A 12202-nucleotide genomic window follows, 5' to 3' on the forward strand; every position below is an offset into this window, starting at 1 on the left:
GCAGATGGCACGGCAGGTCCACCAGAGGGAGGCCTCCTGGGCGCCACACCGGAGGCCGTCCTGCGGGCACCCCCCCCCCACTCTGAATTTCTTGGGCCTCTGTGACAATCCATTCTCCGCCCCCTCCTCTTCCAGGTCATTCCCCACAGGCCGCCAGCTGAGAATCGCCAAGCAGAAGCCGTGCCCCTTCCTGGACGTGCACACCGTCCGCTCAGCAGGGTCTCAGCTCTTACTGAGACACACTCCTTGACTGTGTCCACCACCTGCATTGGTGCTTATCAAAATGCAGGTTTCCGGGCCACGTTGGCCCTAGAAAAAGCCCAATTTCTGCGCCTGTGGCCCCGGAATCTGTATTTTAATATGAGCTCCCTTGGTGACTCTCCTGTCCCTTAAATTTGGGAAACCCTGACCTACAGAATAAAGCCTAAATGTCTTTATGGCCCCGGCAGCTTTCACAACTGGGCTCTGGCCTACCTATGTAGCCTCATTTTCCACAGCTGGACTCACATCGAACTGTGACTATGCACTAAATATCTATGGGACGGGTACAAGGATGGATGGATAAATAGTTGGATGGATAGGTGCATAGGGGAATAAATAAATAGGTAAGTGGATGAATGGATGGAGGAATGAATGACTCAGTAAGTGGAGGGAGCCAACTTAGAAATATTTAGATCAATCCATCAATCAATCTCTATGGAACCTCTTCTATACAAGTATTGTGCCGGGTAGAGGAGAGGAGGGCTAGAGGAAAAACGAGCTGCTTCCAGAGAAGTAGATACAATCTTTGTCTTAATGTTTCAAATACGCTGGACCCAAACCCATGAAAACAGATGCCTCCTCCTCTAGATCTGATATTTATTGACACCTGTCATACCCAACATCGTGGGCTCTGTCCCCTCCCAGTTCCTCTACGTACACGTGCTCGTCCTTCTGCCTAGAAGAACTCTCCCTCGTTTTCCCCCTTGCAAACTCATATACGTCTTTTTTTTTTTTAAGATTTTATTTATTTATTTGGCAGAGAGGGAGAGAGAGAGCACAAGCAGGGGGAGAAGCAAAGGGAGAGGGAGAAGCAGGCTCCCGCTGAGCAGAGAGCCCCACCTGGGGCTTGATCCTAGGACCCGGGATCACGATCTGAGCCAAAGGCAGACACTCAAGCCTGAGCCACCCAGGCGCCCCTCATACACATCTTTTAAGACAAGGTCAAACAGCACCTCTTCTGGAAGCCTTCTCTGATTCCCTCCTGGTGAGATATATTTCTACAGCACAGGGTCAGACCACGATCATAGCACACCTCACCTTGTCCTGTCCTCTTCCTTTTAACCTCACCTAGTAACCCCACCTGCACCCCACATCATCAAACCCCGGGGAGGGGGCAGGGACAGTGTCTTACTTATCTTTAAAACCCCAGCAACCAAAACTATTCCTGGTACGTTTGCTCAGGAAATATTTATGTAACCTTAAGTGGTCTCTTGGACACCAATTTCCCATCTCTTCTTAATTGGGGTTCTGCCTTCAGCTGCTGGGCTTCATTTAAACCTTGGTCATTAAACAGCAGTTCCTTTGTTTCCTCTGCGTGGTTCATATTTAGCCAAAGAGATTTATTTCTCCAATAAACCCCACTCTCCAGACAGCCGCATTCATCTGCTCCTCCTACTGAGGAAGGAAAGGAAGTCACCTAGAACTCTGGCGCTGGTGAAAGCAGAAAAAATGACCAGAGAAACTTGTTTAAACCTCACTGCCACTTGTTGATCAAGGTCACTTCCCTGGCATTTGCCTCCTTTGTTTGCAGGGTTCAATAAGATTCTTTGGTGGGGGCGAACCTCAAAATTATTTTCTTTTTTCTATTAACTGCTTTAATTGTTTAATATGAAAAAAAGGAACACTCAGGTTTATGTTCCAAGAGGGCGGCTAACCCATCAGGGACTGTAGAGATGACAGGTGTGGTTGTTAGCAAACCCAATAGGCTCCGAGCTCCAAGCTTCAGAAATGCAGGTCAGGGATGTGTCCCAGTTCTTGGTGACCCAAGACCATTGGAGAATTTCTGCCCGACACTGTAAATTCAGGTATGAATTCAGTCTTAAGAGGTGGGATGGAGACCCAGCTGATTTTTCTGTTTTCCTGGTTAAGAATTTTATACATCTGAGGATTCTTGCTACCAAACTTCTTATAGCCCAACTGATCTGGTGGAGAGGCTACTGTATTCTCTGCCAATTTAGCTCCCATAGAATGCAGGGGTTTTGGGGGAGGGGAGGATGCCAAATACTAAGTGGGCTGTCCAGGCACTGAGTCGGACACAAACAATATAGCCTTGCTCCTAGGACTCTGAAATGCAAGGTGAAGGACGAACTTTGAAAGTCACCTTGTCCAATCCCTCCTTTCCATGCTTGAATTCCCTTTGTGACCTTCCCGGCAAATGATGATTCTCTAGCCCCCGTACAATCACTTCCAGTGCCAGGGAACTCATTACCTCTCTGGCAGCCCGTTCCATTTTCTGACTGGTCTGCTAGCCAGCTTGTTCGTATGTTAAGCGGACATCCGTGTCTCTGTAACTTCTAGGGGTGATGGCCTGCTTGTAGAGAAAGTGTTCAAAGCTTCACGGTTCCCCCTGTTCAAGCTAATCATCCCTGGTTCCCTTATACTACTTCTGTAGGGGGATGGGGACCTACATTATTTTTACCTGTTTCCCACACAGTGGAGGTTTTCTGACAATGAGCCGTTTGGGCAGAGCTCCTCAGTGGCATAGTTCACTTACTTCTCCCCAGGATGGCACGTGACCCCAAGTGGTGGCAGTCACCACCTCAGGACTTGGCATAGTGCTGGGCACATAGGGGTATGCAACAAATATTTATTAGATGGATCCAAGGATGGATGGATAAATAGTTGGCTGGATGGGTGAGTGGGTGAATAAATGAACAGGAAAGTGGATGAATGAATTAATGAATGACTCAGTTAAGTGGAGGGAGCCAACTTAGAAATATTTAGATCAGTCGATTAAGATGTATGGAACCTCTTCTATACCAGTATTGTGCTGGGTAGAAGAGAGGGCTGCTAGGGGACGAATGAACTGTTTACAGAGAAGTAGATACATTTGTGTCTCAATGTTTGAAATAAACTGGACTCAAAACCCATGAAAACAGCCTCCTCCTCTAGATCTGGTATTTATTGACACCTGTCATATAGCAAATCACCAGCAGCAAAACTTGGTTCCCAGAAATTCCATCCTATGATTTGGGATTGAGAAAGTTAGAGCTAGAAGGGGTATTAGTGATCAGTTGGTCGAGCCCTGTCTTTTACAGGGGACGTGGAAATGGAAGTGTCTTACCCAAAGTCACTACAGGAGGGTAGTGCAGCACCAGCCCTGGATCTCCCAGACTAGCACCTCTTTCCAGGATTTATTCTCTGTTCATGTGTCTTATTCCACATTTCATATGTATTTGCTCCAAAATGTCTGCTTTGCACTGACCTTGCAGACCTGGCTGGTTTTGGATTCATAGACATCCTTTGTTCATTCATTCATTCTTCATTCATTCATCACTCACTCACTCTCCATCCAGCCATACTTGGGGAATATTTATTATGTATCAAGCCCTGTGCTAGACTTTGAGGGTAGATGAATGAGACAGGGTCCCTACCGTGGGAGAATCTAGCAGGGGAGAAAGACCTATAAATAAACAAAAGGCAATGTACTCAAGCTATAAATTGGGAGTGAGTGTCAAGAGGAAGAACTAGCTATTTCTGCTTGGGACACAGAGAGAGCCCCCCAGGCTTGATAACAACGAATGGGTCTTGAAAGATCAGTAGGAGTTTGCTGATGAATAGGCAGGGGTAGGCATTTGAAGCAGAGAAAAGCCACTTGCTAAGGCAAGAAGCTTGGAAAGACCCTATAGCCCAGGGTAGGAGAAGCAGTGTGGAAGGCAACAACACAGGTGGACTAAAACCACTACTCCAAAGGGTCTCCTAGGACCTGAGGAGTGGCACAGAATGGCCTTAGCCATACCATGATGCTTTGTTCTTGTGTCCTGATGAAATGCTGATCAGCAAGAGCTTGAAAAATGAGTTCATTAGAGGGCGAATTCTTTCAAAAACCTCATCATAACTTAGCAGTTAGGGAGTGAATTACAAGTCTTCTAACTAGTTGTGGCAAGTGCAATGTTTTTGCAGAAATTATTTAGATTTTTTTGGCTTTCACTTTGACCATTGGTATTAAGGATAAACAATGCTCCGAGTGTATATTATAAATAACTTTGAAGTTAGTCTCCTTAGTTTTTATGCAAGGCTCACAACAATCTCTGTTGGAAGCCTGTACAGAGTTGAAGAAAGATACATGTGATTTAAATTTAAAGATGAGCCAGATATGACCTGTGATCAATTTTCAGTGGCTGTTGTGCACTTGGGCTGCAGAGACATTAAGGAAAGCTTGTAAACTACGCAACAGAGCACTTAAAAATCTAATAAATAAGAAATACAATGCCACTGTCAGAAGCCTTGATGGAGGTCAGAAGGAGCCCGAGAATTAATTTGTGCAATAAATCCTGTGAATTCCCATTACTTTTTTTTCCCTTCAGACAGGCTAAAAATAGAAGCCGCAAATAAATATATATCAGAGGTAGAAAAGAGAAAATGGTGATTTGGAATGAGCTGCTGGATAGCCTATGCTGACAATACAGAAATTAGAATCAGAGATTACAAGCGTGGGGAATACCACCATGTTTTTCAGGGAGCCATATTTGATTTGACAAAACTTCTAAAGAGTCAGTTGGAGGAAAATGTCGCTGTGCCCCTTAGAAACAAATCAAAGTGAACAAGGTAAAGACCCAGAGAAGTATAAATTTATTCCCTACTTGGCTGAAGTCTCCTGGACATTCCATGTGTGACTTCTTCTCTATGATCATTAATGACCATGACTGAAGGCATCTCGGTTCTGATGTCTCAAACCATCTGGCTTCCCCTCCCATCATGCAACTCTTTTTTTGATGACCACTAACGACCTTCTTGTTGGTGAGGCCAATGGATACTTGTTTTATTGTATCCCCTGCTACGTGTGGCTCTGTTATTGGCCCCTCCTTTCTTGAAATGTGCCTCTCTTAGCTTTCAAGATACCCATATCTTATGTTTTTCTTCCTACTTCTCATTCCCACATTCTCAGCATCCTTTGCTGGTTCCTTTTTTCCACTTGTACTCGAACATTGATATGTGCTGTCCCTCACTCTCTTCTCTTTCCACACCCTCAGAGAAACTTGGAGACCCCCAAATTTGCGTCTTTGCCCAACACATGTCTTAACTTCATGTTTTCAAAGTCTTTCTAGGTCTGTGCTATTCAATAGAGTCGCTGCTAGCCACACGTGGCTATTCAAATTCAAAATCTTAAAATAAAATAAAATTTAACATTTGGTTCTTCATTCACATAAGCCACATTTTAAGGGCTTGATAGTTGCATGTGGCTACTGTGTTGGACAGCGTAGCTATAGAACATTGCCATCACCGTAGAAAGTTCTATTGGACAGCACTGTGCTAGTAATTGCCACCTGAATATTCCACAAGCACCTCAAACTCATCATGCCTCAAACATATTATCAGAAGACTGTTGGTGTGGATGGAAAAGGGTGTCAGAGAAATAAGGGAGGGGGAAAAAGATTCTTTCACTTGTAAGTAATGTAAAACGCATCTCAAGAGGCTTAAATAATAAAGGGAGTTTATTGAGCTGTGTAACTAAATGTTGCAAAAGAAGGATAAGTTTTGCATGAGGCTTGATCCAGCCTAAGGACCATCTCTCTACTCTACCATCCATAGCTCTGACTTCATCCAAAGGTAGCACCACTTGTGGACACAAGGTGGCTGCCAGCAACTCCCAATGTCAAAACCTACCTACCTCCTGTCCAAAGGGGGATAGAAGACCTTTGTCTTAGCATTTTCAGTGCAAGTCTTGAGATCCACTCTGCTTGGACTAACCTAGGCCATAGGACATCTCTGCTCCCGAACCAATCACTACGGCCAAGGACACAGAAAGCATTAACTGCCTCCATGCCATGGTCCATCTTTGGAGCCCAAATCATTTGGGATAAGATTGTCCTGACTCACAAGGGTCCTCAGGCAGAGATTGGAAGCTGCAGGGAAGAGAGAAGGGGAACATGGACACAGAGGAGACACCTGCAGATGTGTGATAGAAGAGGGAAAGCATGATTTTAGAAGGAGAGTGAAAAGTGGAGTTTACATTGAATTACCATTCTTTTCAAGTTTTAGAATCAGGACGTAGGTACTTGGGGTTGACTGGAGGGAAGGAGGAGGACCATACTTCTTTCATGTGACTCACTGTTGACCCGGGATAGAACAGCATACCTTCCATCCTGTGTCTTTCTTTCTTTTTTTTTTTTTTTAGAGACTTTATTTATTTATTTGAGAGAGAGAGTGAGCACGAACAGGGAAGGGCAGAAGGTAGAGGGACAAGCAGACTTCCCGATGAGCAGGGAGCCCAAAGCAGGGCTCAACCCCAGGACCCTGGGATCATGACTTGAGCTGAAGGCAGACGCTTAACCGACTGAGCCACCCAAGCACCCCCATCCTGTGTGTTTCTTAAGGAGAGTTTTTACTTTGCAGCTGCAGAAATGATAATGTTTTCTGGGAGGGGTCAGAAGATTAGAAAATGGGGTTGTTTTTTCAAAGCCCAAAACACAGTGGGGAGAATATGTATTGTCCATTTACTGTGATATATTTTTTTTTTCTCAAGAAGGGAAAAAATACAAAGAATGAGGGGAGGGGCTAGAAGCAGACCGAGATAACACAAGTGAATACAGTACCATACATCTCCTTTCAGACTGGCCAAAGGTAAAACTGCTTCTTTAATGGCACAAGAAATTAATATGTGTCCAAACTAGAATAGGCAGCTTTTCTATAATTTTGACATTGCTTTATTTGTTTGCCAGTGATCCATATCACCTGTAAGGAAGGCAAAATGTTCTTGAAAGTTTGGGCAGAATTGTACTTCATTTCATGGAACAGAAGTTAATAAAGTCATGCCTTTCCAGCAAGTGTGAATTAAGATGCAAACTGCTTTCTTTCATAACTACATATAAGTAACATCTTAAGTGTGGACTGACAGCAGTCACACAAACTCCATTAACACTTTATTCAGGTAACCTTATAAACCCCCTCTAACTTCAAGTATATTGCCACACCTGGAGGATCTCCAATGGAAGGTTTTCACTTTTGTTTAAGTAATGTGGTACTGGAAAAAAATGTGACCAGAGCATGTTGAAATTCCCTTCTTGCACAAGTGCAGAAAAATATTTTTTCCTGACTTAAGGTTTTTTTTTTCCCCTTGCTTAAGGTTATTTTTTTTTCAAAGCCAAAGCACTTGAAATGTGTTCACTGTGGGAATCCCTCCTGATAATTATTTATGAAACTCAGAGGTGGTGGATGAGGGGGCAGCCACCTGCTATGGGTTCCATTGTGTTCCCCCAAAAAGATATGTTGAAGCCCAAACCCCCAGTACCTGGGAGTGGGACATTATTTGTAAATAAGACCTTTGCAGATGGCAAGTTGAGATGAGGTCATACCAACTTGTGGTCGGCCGTAACCCAAAGACTGGTGTCTTTATGAAGAAGAGATCATTTGGACACAGAGACAGAGACAGAGAAAAAAACATATGATGGCAGAGGCAGAGATGCAGGGGGTGCAGGGCAAGCTGAGGAAGGCCAAGGATTGTCTGTAAGTCTCTGGAAGCTATGAGAAGGCAAGGCAGGATTCTTCCCTAGACCCTTCAGATGGCGCATGGCCCTGCCAACACTTAGATCTTGGACTTGTGGCCTCCAAAACCACAAGTGAAAGAATACATTTTTGTTGTTTTAAGCCACCCGGTTTGTGGTACTTTGTTGTGGCAGTCCAAGCAAACTCATCCAGCCACCATGAGAAAAGGCCTCAGAGCAACACCCAGATCCTTTCCCTCCCTGGCTGGTTAGAGAAACACAGGTCCTAAGTTGCCAGACTGACTCAAAGCAACTCACCAATATCCCACATTCCTGCTAAGACACCTGCCAGAGTCACTGTGACACTTTTCTGATCCTCAACCTTGAAAACCCCCTAACCTTCCGAGTTACATCTCCCCAGCCCCACAGCACAACTTAGAAAAGGGGAGAGATCTAAATGGAAGAGCAATACAGGAAGAGCAAAATCTGATTTTCTGGGTGTGAATTAACTCCTGAGCCCAAGAAATTTTGCATGCTCTGGCCGAAGAGCCACGAGACCTGCTTCTGAACTTCTAATTACTAGGGCATTGGATGAGGCACTTAAGCCCAGTAAACCTTAGGCCCCTCATCTGTAAAATGGGTCTATAATTCTCACCCTGCCAACTTCCTAGGGTTTTTTGGGAATCGGATGAGAGTGAATGTGAGTGAACCAGTCTGAAATGGAAATTGCGTACCCATCTAAGGCATTGATATGCCCGGGGCGGGGGGCAAAAAACCCAGTTTCTTAGCAAGGGAGGAGGTGGGTGTGGGAGGCTCCTGAGAGTTAATACCAGTGGGGTTCTAGAGCGGAGCTCAAACCCAAGGGATCCGCTCAAGAGCAAGTGGCAAAGCCAAAGAGCTATAATCAGGATTTGGGTTTCTAAAACCAAATGTTCTGCCTTCTCTCTGAAACACCTCCTCCCACTCCAATGGGCCCAGTGCATTTTCTTCTCTAAATTATTTTTATAATTTAGGAAATGTCTGTCTCACTTCTCCCCCTCTTAATTCTGGTCCCCCTCTCTGTCTTCCTTTTTTTCTCATCCTCTTTCTCTCTCTCTCAAACCACATCTTTCTTTTGAAAAGTTTCAAGTAGAGTGAATACAATGTTCTCAGCTATCTGGGTATAAAGAGCTCACTATGCACTTCAACAGAAATTATCTCCTTTGAAGAATCCCTTCTTTAATCTCCTCCAAGGCAGGTTTTTGTGGTGTTAGAACAAAATGACACAATACTCCTCAAACTAAAAGCCTTATTAAGTAGCATTCAGAAAATCTTGCAACTTCCTCTTCTTACCTTCCTTATAATTGGAGACTTAATGAATTGGGTGAGCTTAAATGATTTTTTGATAGCATTTGGTTATTAGGACTAATAGAATATTCCAGAACAACTGTCTCGACTTTTGGGAGGGGCAATTATTATCTTTAACATTATGATGTTGAAAAAAAAATACATCTCGGTTGAGTTAAAACATTGGTCTATATAATGCGTGTCTCAGTGGGGTTGGAACCTACATGAACCTGAGCCAACAGCCTTTCATGGCAGATAAGGTCACAGCAGGTGACCCCCACCCGGGAGAGCATCTCTTTCCTCTGAGGTTTCTTGTGATGCAATGAAAAGCTTGATTGTTTCGGGGGGACCTGTTTGAAGACCTGATTATAGGTGTGGAGGGGAGACAACTGGATTAGATCTTGTTGTGTCATCTTACCATGGAGATAATAACCACCACCCCGGACTGGAAACCCTTCCGTCCCTCACTAACTGTGGGACTTCAGAAAAGTGGTGAGGGGGGTCACTGGGTTCTCAGCTGGGGAAGTAAGCACAGTAATTCCTGCCTTCACCTGCATCATCCACTTGCGGTCCAAGCCATGGCTGCCTACCGTGCTGTGATTTCTCAGACCAGAAAGGTGAGAACAAAACAAAGCTTGGCCTGATGAGCACACATCTTACTCCTGTCCAATTGTGCTTCTTTTCTAAGGGCAGAGGAAACAGGGGGCCCTGTGCCTGGCTCTGCAAAGTTTCAGGGCATTTGTCCCCGGCAACTGAGATTCCTGCTCTGGGGTTTTGACCTGACCTTCCCTGCAGGGGTGGGAGGAACATTCCTGCAGCCGTCGCTCTCTTTCATTGGCACCCTGATCCGTGGAGCCAGCGGGGGCAGAAGCAGCGGGGACACAGTGGCCCTGGGAAGATTTAGGGGGACTATTTTGTAGGCAGCCTTCAGAAGGAGAATGAGGCATCTTCACTCCTGCCAACTCCTGCCTCCACCCATACCCCTGAGGGCAACCTTCCGACAAAAGGGAAAACCCTTTTCCTCCATGGGCAGCTCTTGGTCCAGCCTCCTGGGGCACATGCAAATCACCTGTGCCTATCCCCTTCCCCACACGGTTCTAGACGGTGGGTTCCATTGCAAAATTCCTACATACAAGACAAGGCATATCTCTCGGTCACAGTGGAACCTGTTCAAGGAGCAAGAACTGAGCCTGGGCTTCAGCATCCGGGAAATAGGTTTCCTGAGAGCTCCTCAGTCAGAGGATATAGCTGGTTCTTCCAGATGTCCAAAACATGGGCAGTGCTGGTGGTATAGTGGTGAGCAGAGCTGCCTTCCAGATGCCCAAGACAGGAGCCTGGGAGTCATCCCAACACCGCTCTCCTCCCCCTCCGCTCTGGGCCTCGCAATCAGTCAGCAACCCTGCTCACTTCATCACTGAAATTTCTTCCAAGTCCACACACCGGCGTCCGGCCCCATTGTCAGGCCTCAGTCCATACCCACCTCCTTGGTCTGACATTCCTTCCTGGAATCTGCCCCTCTTCAGTCCCTCTCTCCATGCAGGCCACCCGGTGGTCCCTTTAAAAGCCGGATCTGACCATGTCACTGGCCTCCTCATGCAGAGTCCCCCGGGAGCCTGTTATTGTCTCCAGGACAACAGTCGAATGTCATGGTCTAACTCCCAAACCCTCGAGGCCCTGGCCGCAGCTGGCTTCGCCAGGAGCCCATTAGTCATTATCCCTCACCTTCTCTGGCCCTGATCCTGTCGGTCCTCAATTCAGGGGTGCGCCTTATTTTTAACATGTGGAATGTTTCCGAAATTCTGATGGGTTTGAAATTGACATATATACTTACTGTTTCGGTCGCCTCCCCAGAGAACTTGTTGATAAATCAATGGTGTTTTATATAACCAATAATGTATTGGATCAGAGGAGTCACCGTGGCAAGTGGCGGAATCAAAAATCAGTTTGGTGAGTGAGGCAAGAAAGATGTAGTCTGGAATTTGGACTTTATCTAGTGCAGCCCCCTGAGAAGGATGGGAAAAGTCAAATTGATGTTTTGATGTTAGGATAGGAGAGAGAACCAGCCCTTAGAAATAGAAGTCTCTAGGGGCATCTATGTTGCTAAGTCAGTTAAGCATCCAACTCTTGATTTCAGCTCAGGTCATGATCCCAGGGTCATGATCACAGGGTCTTGAGATCGAGACCCGCCTTGAACTATGCTTCGGGCTCTGCATTGGACATGGAGCCTGCTTAAGATTCGCTCCCTCTCCCTCTGCCCCTCCCTCCCCTCCATGTGCGTGCTCTCTCTCTAAAAAAAAAAAAAGTAGAACTCTCTAAAAGACATTTTGCAGATGGATGTTAAAGTAATTGTCTATTAATGTACAGTTAGTGCAAAGCAAGGAGAGGGGGCAGATTTTTTCTGTAAAGGGCCAGATATAAATGCTTCAGGCTGTGCCGGCCACTCTGTCTGTCACAACCGCGCAATACAGCCAAGGAGCGGTATGGAGGCAGCCATGGACAATCTGTAAATGAATGGGTGTGGCTGTGTTCCAATAAAACTTTATTTATAAAAACAAGTGGCTTTCCAATAAATTTAAAAGTGTTTTGATAACCCTTTATTTAAAAAAGATATGGCCTCTGGGTTGCTCTTTGCCAGCCCCTGGGTACGGCAGAGTGATACCCAACATTTTTGTAACCAGAATTCTGGAGAAGCTAGAATCTCGGACTTGTACAGTGGGTCTCAGTCAAGGTTTTCAACTGAAGTATTGAAGCCAAAGAGCCCATTCATAAAGGAATGAGTGAGATGAGGGAACTAACCGGGGATATTGAGCCCCCCCCGCCCAGGGACACACAACAGTTGGAAGCCATCACCACCCCAGCGCCTGAAGGGACAAGGGGAGAGAATGCTGTTCCTGGAGCCCAGATGTGAACAGTGGCCTTGGGGTAGGAGCCACCTGGCCAAAGCGGTGGCCGTGGCCACCATGGGGACTGCACCCAAATCAAGAAGAGAGGGAGGAGGGGAAAAATACCCTGACCGTTCTCTTTCTCCCTATGGTTTGTTTTTTCCAGAGTTGATATTTACCCAATTGCCATCCTCACAGCCGTTTTGCTTTTGGTGGTTCTTCTGCCTCCAAGTACTTATGTATCTCAAATTAATGAATATCTTTAAGCTACTCCTGAAAGGTTGTTTCATAACCCTGCCTTAATAATCA

The sequence above is a fragment of the Phoca vitulina genome, unplaced genomic scaffold, assembly GCF_004348235.1.
Source record: "Phoca vitulina isolate PV1807 unplaced genomic scaffold, GSC_HSeal_1.0 scaffold7, whole genome shotgun sequence".
Lineage (NCBI taxonomy): Eukaryota > Metazoa > Chordata > Mammalia > Carnivora > Phocidae > Phoca > Phoca vitulina.